The sequence below is a fragment of the Neofelis nebulosa genome, chromosome 3 (assembly GCF_028018385.1).
Source record: "Neofelis nebulosa isolate mNeoNeb1 chromosome 3, mNeoNeb1.pri, whole genome shotgun sequence".
In the NCBI taxonomy this organism is placed as follows: domain Eukaryota; kingdom Metazoa; phylum Chordata; class Mammalia; order Carnivora; family Felidae; genus Neofelis; species Neofelis nebulosa.
In genome coordinates, this window is record NC_080784.1 from 51,282,004 (window position 1) to 51,295,878 (window position 13,875).

Genomic DNA, 13,875 nt, shown 5'->3' on the forward strand with positions numbered 1-13,875 from the left:
AGATTGCATTAGTTCCATGTCTCAGCAGAGTTCTCTTACAGATTTAATTGTGCTCTCTGAGAACCAGGGAAGAGCCAAGGAAGTTACTTGTCACTTTTAGAGATCACTGCCTCTCTCTAATTGTCTGCATTAGCTCATATCAATCTGTTGAACACATTGGTCTATAGATTTATAATCCAGGTATTGGGTTTGGTGTTGGCTAGGTAGAGAAGAATAATGGAAGGTTGATGTTGGAAGATGGTGTGATGTCTTTGGCTATACTTGTTTCCTTGTCTTTGGTCAGTCCAATGGATCAACTTTCCTGGCTTTCAGAAATTAAATGAGATGACTAGCTTCTCTCATTCAGACACAGCTATATTACTGTGTTATTTTGATTGCCTGTAAAGAAAAACAACAACAACAGCAACAAACACCAGACCTTTATTTTCAGTTCTCTGGCTCTGCATGTTTTGTTATTACACTTGTTAAACTTGAATCTGAGGTCCAAACATTTCATTGAAGATTTTCTGGGTTTTGATAATAGGATATTCTAGAAGATAAAGCAGATAATCCTAGTGTGATTTAATTTATATTTATTCATCCACCATTTTTCTACCTACTTCTCCCCTCCCCAGTTTTGAAAAGGACGTTTAGAGTTGTCTTCCTTCACTCCCTTAGTTAGCCCCTGCCTCACATAGTTTTTCCCTAACTACTCTTGTCAGCAGAAACATTTAATAGGAAATGATTCTATATTTCTGGAACAAGATCAACAAAAAAGTTCTTGGCATTGAACTGAGGTGAATATGTAGTTGAAAATACTGTATTTTTTTAATATGTGAACTTAAAATTATTTTTTAATTATAAAAAGGGGTCTCTGATTTGAAAATATTAGTCCGGAAGTTCTTTTGTCATCAGGTGCTATATCTACCTTATCAGAGTAAATCTGAATTCTTTATCATTCATCTTTTTAAAAAACTAACTTCTCTAGAATTACTCCATTTCACATATCTTTTAAAAAAAATTTTTTTTAACGTTTATTTATTTTTGAGACAGAGAGAGACAGAACAGAGCATGAATGGGGGAGGGTCAGAGAGAGGGAGACACAGAATCCGAAACAGGCTCCAGGCTCTGAGCTGTCAGCACAGAGCCCGACGCGGGGCTTGAACTCACGGACCGTGAGATCATGACCTGAGCTGAAGTCGGACGCTTAACCGACTGAGCCACCCAGGGGCCCTGTCCATTTCACATATCTTTAACACCAACTTCAAACAACTTTTCTGCTTCTGTTTTCAAACGCCAAATTTTATTTTTGAGTTTTATTTCTTCATTGAAGTTTCAAAGTATTGCATATGTGAAGGAGTGACTGCAGTTTAGACATTTACTTTGGTATGATAAAGATAATACCACTACCACTGCTTTCTCCGAAACCCAGAAAGAAGAGTTCATTTGACACTCAAAAGCTATTAAATTGTCTTTTTTTTTTTTTTTATTTGGAAGAGCTATGGAAGCTGTTTCTTCTAATTTAAAATTGTTCAAGAAAATACTGACTTTACTGTATTTTAATCTGATAGTGAATTTAGGGGATTGTTTATATAAATATATGTGTCTACAACTAATAATAGTTCTGAGTTATTTTGTTTTCTATAATGTGATACCTGAAGCTTAAATTTATTTAATGTGAACTTTTTTTTTTTTAATTTTTTTGGTAAGCCTTTATTTTGTCTTGTTTTGTTAGTGTTGTGTGTTAGGTTATTATGGTCCTCTCAGCAGAAAATCCTTTGTTAGATAGCCTGATTCTCAGAAAGAACAATTTAAAGAGATTTATACTATGTCATCATAGTTGGATAGTATTATCCTGAACTGTGTGAAATTGCTGGTTTTGTTCATCAAGAGTGATCAAATGTTTGCAATTTCATAATATATATTCAAGAAACAATCAAACAAAAGGTGTTTTAGAATAAATATATTAACTTTCCATTCTAATTCCTCTTATTAACCTATCAGAGACCTTACGAAGGAGATTCAAACTATAGATAACCATAGGTCCGTCAAGAAAAGTCTGCTTTGTTTTGTAGTTAAATTGCCTAGTTTTAAAGATATTTAGTCAAAATGATTTTAGTAATTGAAAGCAAATACCTTTTGGGAATATGTAAGTTATATAAAAACTTTCATAACCTGGGATATTATCACATATCAAAGGACTAGTATGTAAATATCATTAGAGGCAAAATAAGTCCCCCCCCCCCTTCCATATCTACTATGGACTCAAATTTTGCTAGCTATAGAATTTTATCTTCTTGGTAGGCATTCTGAAATGATACTACTATGTTATAGAGTCAACAGATTTGCCTTAAAATGCCATTTAAAGATTTTCTTTATACCTATGTTTCAAGTTATAAGAATCAAAATATATGGGTGTAAAAATGCATGTAAAAAATATGAATCTCCTACACAGGAAATCCAGAATTTTAGAAGAGCTATTATCTAAGAGGTTGTAAATTGGATTGTTCTAAACTCACACTACATCTCATATAAATAATATTATGAATAATAAGGGCAACACATTAGCCAACAAGAGCTGATCTGGTGCACTTCATATTAATCTAGTGTCTCAGTTTTGACTATACTTTTATGGTGGGGAAAATTGACTTAGATCTCTCAGTAATCACTTGGTATACTTCTTTCTAGGAGATACCCTGAGTCCTGCCCAGGTACACACACTCTCCATCTGGCCTATTCCTCTAATGCTACATTCCTCAAGACCTTCCTACCTGCCTTCTATCCCCAGTCTTCCTTATCAATACTTCCGAAGTATAATTCTATATATTCAAGCATTAGGAAGAAGGAAATTTGCTTTAATTTGTATTCAAGTGTTAGTCACTATAGCCCTTTTAACCTGCTTAAAGATAAATCTGCATTAAAGACAAACACATTGCTATTAGCACAAATTACTATCAATTGGAATATTGAGCTTTAAAACAAAAATGGAAATAGTGTTGGTTGGATTCTTTTGAGGCAAGAGATACCATTAAGTGACCTAACTTAAGCATCTCTTGCTCTTTCTCTGAATGCATGTGATGTCTGAAAGTGCCGTATATTTTCAGTGACTTTGAGGAGGGGAGCTAGTCATTTGTAATTCTGGGTCATTGAAGTCAGGGTCTTGCTGATCCTGTGTTTTTCAGTTCAAGAGCTGTGTCAGGAGCATCTTAGATGTCCGTCACCCACACTCTTAAGATTCTGTGCTTGAGCCTCAGTTTTCTCTACCTCCCAGCTAGTCCTGTCTATCTTCCAGCTCTGCTCATTGATACTATAGACAATAGCTTTCCTCATTTTACTTTTATTGACAGTGACACCACCTTCTCCTTTTTTCAAGAGATAAAAAGGTAGAAGCGATATTCCTTTTTCATTATTTAAAAAAAAAACAATTATTTTTAAACAGCTGTCACTTAGCAATTTAGTTTTCACACCCTATTCTGAATTAAATTGATATGGTGATTCTAAAATTGATTCTAAAATCTTAATCTTGCTTTTATCATGTAAGCATCTAGTTAGTGTTTATGCTAAAGACTTGTATTTTGTGGCATTAGTTCTTCACATTTCTTTTTTATGTATTTAAAATTGTTCATTTCTGAGTGGGAAAGTTACTGTTATTGAGATATGTATAGGGCAGGTGCACTTGATTAGAGCATGAACTGTACTTTCACGTTAGCTGGATGTGCTTTGCACTCTGCTCTTGTAGATGTATTTTGTTTACAGTAGACTGATGTCCATTTTTGTAAATGTTTTTACTTAGCACTTTAACTGTGAGTGTACAAACTGATTTTAAATGTAGTGGTTGTATATTTTGGTTATAAATTGGAAATTTTTAATAAAATTAAATTGTTCTCTATTTTGTCATTAGTATCTGATTGCATATAATTTTCTGTATCACCTTCTAGACTACTTAATTAACATATTACACTGCTATTTTTCAATTAGGTTTCATATTTTATATTCTAATATTACTAATATTTTTCATTTATAACATAGAATTCACATTATTCTGGAATATAGAAATATGTAAACAAAAACTGTCCAGTATCATATCCTTTTCTCTCACACTTATTTTGTCAATATAGATAAGACTGATCTCTGTTTATATAACACTACTGGGCACATAATAGGGGTTCAATACATATCTGTTGATAAAATTGAAAAGTATCTGTATCAGTTTTCTAATTAGAAATCCTACTCACATTAACAAATCAGTTGATTTTTTTCATGCACAGGAAGGCAGACCAGGATTCAAACTATTATTAGAGTTTCTTGCCTGGATCATACAGCCTTTGGTTCCAAGGAACCTTTGGAATCATAAGGTCTAACTTCCAAGCCAGTACAAAAATTCTTCAAAACTATCTTTTACAAGCCTCTGCTGGAATGATTTCAGTAACAGGAAGCTCACTACTCTGTAAGGCCTTCCATTCCATTTTGAGGAAACTAATTGTTGTAAAAGGCCTTGCATATATTGGGTGGAAAATGTATTTCTTTGTTACCTTCATACACTGGTAGTACTCTACAGATACACCATAATTCTTTCACAGGACTATTTGCTAGACATTGGAGAAAAGATATGTTGTTTCCTCCAAATCTTTTCTATAAGCAAAACATGTCCTATTTTCCGGTTTCTCCATGACTTCCTATCAGATCCTAGTTGTTCCCTTCCAAAAGACTACAGTTAGGAATATTCCTCTTAAAATTTCCATAGAACTGAACACGTATCTCCAGATTCTATAAAACTAGTGAAGAATCTAATGTACACTATATTCTGTACACTATTACTTGTATTAAGTTTATCACAGAAGAATGGAGCACTTTTTTTTTAATGATCTCCCTCCAATTATTGAAGGATGAAGATATGCATATATACATGTCCATCAATTGTTCAAACTCTAATGTTTGCCAATTTCAGATATTTCTCTAAGGCACTGATTGGTCATTTACTGTGTGCCAGGCAATGAACTAAATAAAATTCTTAATCTCCTGACAGTTTATTTCTAAGGTGAACCAAATATTTAATAAAGATGGGAAAATACCCTAAATTGTTTTAGGACTGCTAAATTAGAGAAGAATTTTTTTGAGTGTTTTGTTTTATGGTGATCATTAGCTAACTACACAAATTTTGATCATTAACAGTTTGAGTACTAATCATAGTGTATGTGCTGGGGCAAATACATAGACTAAACCATTGTTTTTTAGGTATGGGATCATTTCATCAAATAGTACATGTCTCAGTACGTAAAACAGATAAAAGCAGGATTTTTAAAAGAGAAAGTGCCTGAAATCTTAATTATTTGACCTAGTCCTTTTATCTCTTCACTGCAGCATCCTTGAATCATCTAGACAGAACTCTTAAGAGCTCAAAGAACCAACTTTATAAATTACATTACAATTTGACTCTGGCTGTGGTCACATGAATCTACCCATGTGATAAAATTGCAGGGAACTATACACAGAAATGAGGGCTTGTAAAACTTGTGAAATCTATATAAAATAGATGAATTGTATCTATACCAATTTCTTGGTTTTGCTATTGCACTACAGTTACAAAAAAAATGTTACCATTGGGGAAAACTGGATATGGGTATTATTTCTTAAAACTGCATGTAAATCTGTATCTCAAAAAGGTTAACAAATTTTTTAAATTAGTGAACTAAGTGATCTTAGGTCCCTTCTAAAATTCTGTAATTAATGCCCCATTCATTTTCTAGCTGTTTTTTTCCTTCTGTTAATTCTAAAGAACCTATTAGAATTATTTTTGAAGAGACTCTTGGTAAATGTCGTTTACCCAGGAGTCCTTCAGTTCTTGTTTTGCCTTTCCTAATTTGATATTCTCACATGAAAACAAGACCCTGCTAATGTGCTCCATACATTTTGCCTGTTCCCGTTCCCCTTCTTCTAAAGTTTCCAGGAATAACAATCAGAATCACCCCAGACTTTTGAGTGTGGTCAGCAGAATAATGGCCCCCAATTCCCAGAACTTGTGAATGTGTTATTTTCATGGAAAAAGGGACTTCGTAGATGAATTTAAGATTGCAGACCTTGAGATGGAGATTATCCCAGATTATTCATGTGGGCCCAGTCTAATCACATGAGTCCTTAGAAGCAGAGAACTCTTCCCAGCTGCGGGCAGGGAGGTGAAAAAGGATGAAGGTGTAAGAGAGATGCAACATGGGAAGGACTTAACCCACTGTTGCTGGCTTTAAAGGTGGAGGAGGGAGACCATGAGTGACGGAATGTAGTGGCCTCTCAAAGCTAGGAATGGCTTTCAGCTGACAGCCAACAAGAAAACATAAATCTCAGTCCTACAACAGCAGGGCACTAAATTCTGCCAACCAGAATGAACAAGGAAATTAATATTCCTCTGAAGTCTCCAGAAAGAAACTACTGACATCTTCATTTTAGCCCCCATGAGACCCATGTCAGACTTCTGACCTACAGAGATAATAAATTTGTGTTGCTTAAGCCCCTAAATTTAGGGTAATTTGTTATAGCAGGAATCAAAAACTAATAAACTGAGCCTCATACCCCCACATCTGCAGAGTGTAAGCAGTGAAAAAACAAGTAATGGAAAATGGCTCAAGGAGTCCATTAAAAATCAGAAGCACTTCAGAGAGCTGGTGAGTTGCCTGCAACAGACTGTTGAGGTTGGTGGAGACAGGTTGGAAGTATTGAGTAATAAGAGCAGTCACTCCCTGGTGCCTTTCTTCCTATTCTCTCTTTTAGTCTTCATCTTTTCCACCATTATTTTTCATTTTCATTTATTCCCATTCCTCTTATCCTCTCTTCCATCCTTTCCTCCTCTTTAAAACTCTGCTGTTCATTTTTCCCTGTTAATCAAGTATATGTTTTTATCTACTCCACATTCCCACCAGCATACCCACCCATTTGTCAGAAGAATAAGCCTTGGAAAAATATCAAGATTTTCAGGTGCAGCAAGGAGCCAAAAGGTCAAGAAACGGAGCTTTATCACCTGGTCTGGGTACTCCATGCACCAAGAGGGTTATATGCAAATTGATTTCTTCAAAACAAAACAAAACGGGCTCCTGGGTGGCTTAGTCTGTTGAGCGTCTGACTCTTGATTTTGGCTCAGGTCATGATCCCAGGGTCATGGGATCGAGGCCCGCATTGGGCTCCATACTAAGCATGGAGACTGCTTGAGATTCTCTCCCCCCCACCCCCACCCCTCTCACCAACTCATGCTATTTCTCTCTTTAAACTAAGCTAAGCAGGAACTCAAAAATTTTTGAAAAATAACAAAAGCTTTTTGCTAAGGTATTGATTAGTCACTATCTTCTATTCTGCAGCTGAAGAATTATGCTGAGCTCTTTTCACTATCTCTGTAGACAGCTCAAAACTAAACACCCTAAGGGGCTAATAGTTCATCAACTTCAAATAATATTAGATGAGCTACTTTACGGTAATAAATACAATTGAAGCATTTAAACATGTCACATGAGGTGAATCAATGAAGTAGGTATATTTTTTAAGAATTTTTTGGCACCATGGGGCGCCTGGGTGGCGCAGTCGGTTAAGCGTCCGACTTCAGCCAGGTCACGATCTCGCGGCCTGTGAGTTCGAGCCCCGCGTCAGGCTCTGGGCTGATGGCTCGGAGCCTGGAGCCTGTTTCCGATTCTGTGTCTCCCTCTCTCTCTGCCCCTCCCCCGTTCATGCTCTGTCTCTCTCTGTCCCAAAAATAAATAAAAAAAAAAAAAAAAAAAAAAAAAAAAAGAATTTTTTGGCACCAGATTTGGTAGAAAGTGCTGAATATGGGGAATAAATTCACACACTAATACCAACATGCAGACTTCAGATTTCCCAAATGTCCTGGTGGCTAAAAGGGCAGAAGGGGTGTTCTCTGGCAACAGATCAGGCATGGTTGAGCCAGTTTAAAGGAACTGTTAATAGTCCTGAAGGGAGGTAATACAGGTGCCCTTGGCCATAAATTTAGTCGATTACAAATGAGCCCTTACCATAACAACGAGGAGATAAGTCCCTCACATTCTCAGTGAAAATAAGCATTCTGAAAATTCCAAAGATTGTCTAGGTCCTAAGGCCGCCAGATACTGGCTTGTTTCTGGAGCCATTGCTACAGCACTTAAATTTGTTAGTAAATCCAGAGGAGAACAAACTAAATCATTTAAACTTAAAAATTCTTCCTTTCCTCTCTTTTTTTCTACTTACTGTTAATTTCCTTTGCAGAACCATGCCATATTTAACTATAAGACTTTAGCGATCATAATTTCAGTTGTTTTTTTCAGAGCCAAGTTCATATTTGTAGTGTTTTTCTTGTCCGTTGATGAAAGTTACTTTAGTAAATGATGTTTCATGTTTCTGGGAGCATTCAATAGCATGCATTAATTCATTCTTTTATTCAGCAAATACCCATTTGTTTACCTACTCTTTACCAAATAGTAAGACCCTAGGAACTCAAAGAAGAAAATGACATGGTGTATACTCTTGCAAAGTTCACACTCCAGTGAGGAGATGAGATTTCTAACACTGGTGTGCTCAAAGTGTTATGTAAGCACAAATGTGGAAGAACTTACTTCTGCCATGAAGACCGGGCATACAGAGAACTTTATGGAATGTGAAAGAATTGATTATGTAGGGGACAAAACAGGCTGTTGTTCTGTGGCAGTCCTGTAATCAGCATGTTGAGTGCAAAAGGAGGAAACAGACAATAACTAAGTAAACAATTAACATATTAAGATAATAAATGCTATAACTTTCCTATAGGCAGGGGGTTAAAGTCTTGGTAAAAAATTAATGGATTTTGTTCAAAATGCAAAAGGGTGGGAGCGCCTTTTGGCGCTCAGGCCTTTTGGGTGGCTCAGTCGGTTGAGCGTCCAACTTCTGTTCAGGTCATGATCTATCTGTGAGTTAGAGCCCCACATCGGGCTCTCTGCTAACAGTGCAGAGCCTGTTGCAGATCCTCTGTTGCCCTCTCTCTCTGTCCCTCCCCCATTCACTCTCTCTCCCTCAAAAATAAAAAACATTTTAAAAATTTACAAAATGCAAAAGGGTGCATTGAAGCATTTTAATTAAGTGATTAACATAATTTTCTTTTAAAAAATTATTCAGAGTGTGGAGGTTCCTCAAAAAATTAAAGATAGATCTACCCTATGACCCAGCAATAACACTGCCACCCTATAGCAATAGCAATAGGAATTTACCCAAGGGCTACAGGAGTGCTGATGCACAGGGGCACTTGTACCACAATGTTTATAGCAGCACTTTCAACAATAGCCAAATTATGGAAAGAGCCTAAATGTCCATCAACTGATGAATGGATAAATTGCGGTTTATATACACAATGGAATACTACAATGGCAATTGTAGTGGCAATGAGAAAGAATGAAATATGGCCTTTTGTAGCAATGTGGATGGAACTGGAGAGTGTTATGCTAAGTGAAATAAGTCATACAGAGAAAGACAGATACCATGTTTTCACTCTTATGTGGATCCTGAGAAACTTAACAGAAGACCATGGGGGAGGGGAAGGGAAAAAAAAAAAAAAAAGAGGTTAGAGAGGGAGGGAGCCAAAACATAATAGACTCTTAAAAACTGAGAACAAACTGAGGGTTGATGGGGGGTGGGAGGGAGGGGAGGGTGGGTGATGGGTATCGAGGAGGGCACCTGTTGGGATGAGCACTGGGTGTTGTATGGAAACCAATTTGACAATAAATTTCATATTGAAAAAATAAATAAATGTGCCACTTTATATGCAATAAATAAATAAATAAATAAATAAGATAAAAAATTATTCTGGGGGGGTCCTGGGTGGTTCGGTTGGTTGAGCATCCGACTTAGGCTCAGGTCATGATCTCTCGATTCATGGGTTCCAGCCCCGCATTCTCTCTCTCCCTCTCTTTCTTCCCCTCCCCCCCCAAATAAATAAACATTTTTTAAATAAAAATGAATAAAATATAAAAAATTATTCTGGGGGCAACTGGGTGGCTCAGTCAGTTAAGTATCCAACTCCAGCTCAGGTCATGATCTCACAGTCTGTGAGTTCGAGCCCTCATGGACTCTCTGCTGTCAGTGCAGAGCCTGCTTCAGATCCTCTGTTCACCACCCCCTCTCTGCCCCTCCCCCACTCGCAGGCACAGGCACCCTCCCTCTCTCAAAAATAAATAAAAATTTAAAAAATTATTCTGGTAGCTTTATGAAAATGGATTATGAGGACTGAGAATTCACACAGGGAAACCAATAAAAAAGCAGTTGAGTTAGTATGGGTTAGAGATAATAGTGACTTTCATGCAGATGGTTTTGCAGAGATGGACAAAAAAGGAATATTCAGGATGTCTTTTGAAGTTAGAGTCAATAAGACCAATATACTGGATGTTATAGATAAGGAAAAGGGGGTGAATAAAAGATAATTCTTAGTTTTTTAGCCAGGACAGCTAGGTAGGTTATGATGTCACCAAAGTGGAAAAGACTGGAAGAAGTATAGATGTTAGAGGGTTCTGTTTTGGACAGGTTAAGCTTAAGGTAACACTACTAGCTATCCAAGTGAAGATGCCATGTAAGCTGTTGGATAGGAGTCTGGAGCTCCAGTTGAGATTTTGACCTGTGATAGAAATTTGAGACTCATCAAGGTGTAGATGGGATCTAAAGCCATCAGGCTATATGAGATCACCTTGGAAAAAAGTGGATAGAGAAGAGAAGTGTAGAGCACAAAAAGTCAGGAAAGGGGACTGAGAGGGGGAGGCCAGTTAGCTAAGAAGAAAATCAAGGGAATATGTTAGGGAAGCCAGGAGAGAAAAGTGTTCTAAGAGGAGGGAATAGTTCAACTGGTCAAATGATGGATAAAGATCAAATAAGATGATGACTAAGGAAGACGACATGATTTTACAATATGTAGGTTATTGAAAAGAAGTGGGAGAGAAGCTGTTGTGGAGTGGATTGGAAAGTAAATGGGGAACTCGCATTTTGAGCAGCTGGAAGACTACATACTTTTAATGACTCTCCCAATGAAAGCAGTCAAAATACTGGATTATTGGGGCGCCTGGATGGTGTAGTCGGTTAAGCGTCCGACTTCAGCCAGGTCACAATCTCGCGGTCCGTGAGTTCGAGCCCCGCGTCAGGCTCTGGGCTGATGGCTCGGAGCCTGGAGCCTGTTTCCGCTTCTGTGTCTCCCTCTCTCTCTGCCCCTCCCCCGTTCATGCTCTGTCTCTCTCTGTCCCAAAAATAAATAAAAAACGTTGAAAAAAAAAATACTGGATTATATAAAAATCATACTGAAGGAAGTCCATTAGGCCAAAAGGAAATGATGCCAGATAGTAGCTCAAGTACACAGGAGGAAATGGATAAATGATAAATATGTGGGTTCATATGTTTTTTAAGTTTCCTAGATCCATTTTCTAGGATCCATTTTCTAGGGGTGGGGGGAGGCTATTTCCCATACACACCACCAAGTAATTCTCAGACACTAGCAGGGTGTCCAAGAATTCCACTCAATTCTAACACTGTCCACCCAGAGATAGCATCAGATTCCACAGGGTAAGGATTCAGTCCTATACAACCGCCCCCAACCACACTTCAGATGCCAGTGACAAGCCCTAGGCTATTACCTGTGTTTCTGACACACCGGCCACACAACGACCTCCACCTTAGGTTTGATTCATTTGCCAGGGCAGCTCATAGAACTCAGGGAAACACTTTCTTACTTTTCTAATTATTTTTAATTATTTTAATTATTTTATAGTATTAGTATTGTTTTATATCCAACAAGTTTTAATTATGTTTTATATTATATATTTTATTACATAATTTTATATAGTATAAAAATATTTTATTTTATATATTATAAACATAAAAATATATTTTATTTTATATGTTTTATTACATAAAACAATAATTTTATTATATAAAACAATAATTAAAATTTGTTGGATTTAGGGTCGCCTGGGTGCTCACAGTTGGTGGGTTCAATCCCCATGTTGGGCTCTGTGCTGACAGCTCAGAGCCTGGACCCTGCTTTGGATTCTGTGTCTCCCTCCCTCTCCACCCCTCCCCTACTCATGCTCTGTCTCTCTCTTAAAACTAATAAACATTTTTTAAAAAAGATTTAAAATTTGTTGGATTTATAATATTTATATTATATACTAATATATGATAATTTGACAACATATATGACAAACACAAAGGAGGGGGAAGGGAATGGAGCTACATTGGAACAGTCTATACTAGCAATAAATTAGTATTAATTTTAAGTAGTTCTGATAATGCATACTATAATCCCTCGTAAAAGAAAATCCATATGGCAAGGAAATAACTGTAAAAAAATACAGTAAAAAAATCAAAATAGGCATTAGCATGATCTACTACATATTTTTTAAAAACCTTGTTTAATGTTTATTCATTTTTGAGAGACACAGAGACAGAGACAGAGCACAAGAAGGGGAGAGGCAGAGAGCAGAGATGGACAACACAGAGTCTGACATGGGGCTTGAATTCACAAACCTTGAGATCATGACCTGAGCTAAGTCAGATGCTTAACCAACTGAGCCACCCAGGGGCTCCTAAATAATTTTTTCTTTAACCCAAAAGAAGGAAGTAAAGGGAGAATAGTGGAACAAGAAGGACAAGAGATATAACAAAGGAGTAACAAAGTAGCAAATGTAACTCTAACCATATCGATAATTACATTTATTAACATGAATGTGATAAATCCTCCCTCAAAAGCTATCAGTCAACAACCTGCACAAAAAAGCAATTTAATCCTATCTGCTCTTTCCAACAGGTACACCTTAGATTCAAAGACACAAATGGGTTGAAAGTAAAAACACGAAAAAAGATTTGCCATGCAAACAATAACCATAAGGGAGCTATAGTGGCTATGCTAACACCAGACATGTTAATCAAAGAGAATCAATATTGTTATTATAATAATAGAATTATTATAATAATAAAAGTGTCAATACCTGAGGAAAATGTAACAATTATAAATGTATACATACCTAAAAGCAGAACCTCAAAATACATGGAATTAAACCTAACAGAAATGAAAGGGGAAATAGACAATTCAACAGTAATGGTTTGGGGTTTTTAGTAACTGGTAGAACAACTAGACATAAAAGCAGTGACAATATAGAAAACTATCAAACACCTCAGCCTAACTGACATATATAAAATATGTGATCTAAATATTGCAGGGGCACTGGAGGAACTCAGCCAGTAAAGCAAAGGACTCTTGATTTCCACTCATGATCTCATGATTCATGGGATTGAGCCTAGCATGGAGCTCTGTGTTGATGGAGCCTGCTTGGGATTCTCTCTCTCCTTCTCTCTCTGCCCCTCCCCCATTTGCACATTCTCTTTCTCTCCCTCTCTCTCTCTCTGTGTTAAAATAAACACTTAAAAATAAATAGATAAATAAATAATTAAATATTACAGAATACATATTCTTTCCAAGGACACATGGAACATTCTAGTGAATAGACCATATGCTATGAGCAAAGATTGGCAAACATCTCCTATAAATGACCAGAAAATAATTTTTTTTTTTTTTTTGCTTTGTGGACCATACAGTCTCTGCTGCAGCTGTGCCTGCTTATTCTTGTAGCATAAAACTAGTCAGAGATAATGCATAAACAGGCATGGCTGTGTTCCAATAAAATTTTGTTTACTAAACAGGTGGCAGGCCAGATTTGATTTGCGGGTCATAGTTTGCCAACCTCTGTGCTATGCCATAAAAACAAGTCCCAATTAGTGTAAAAGGATTGAAAGAATGCACAGTATTTTCTTCAAACACAACAGAGTTAAATAAGAAATCATTAACAGAAAGAAATCTTGAATAACTATTTTTTATATGAAACACACTACTACATAACTCACAAATTAAAAAGACGTCAC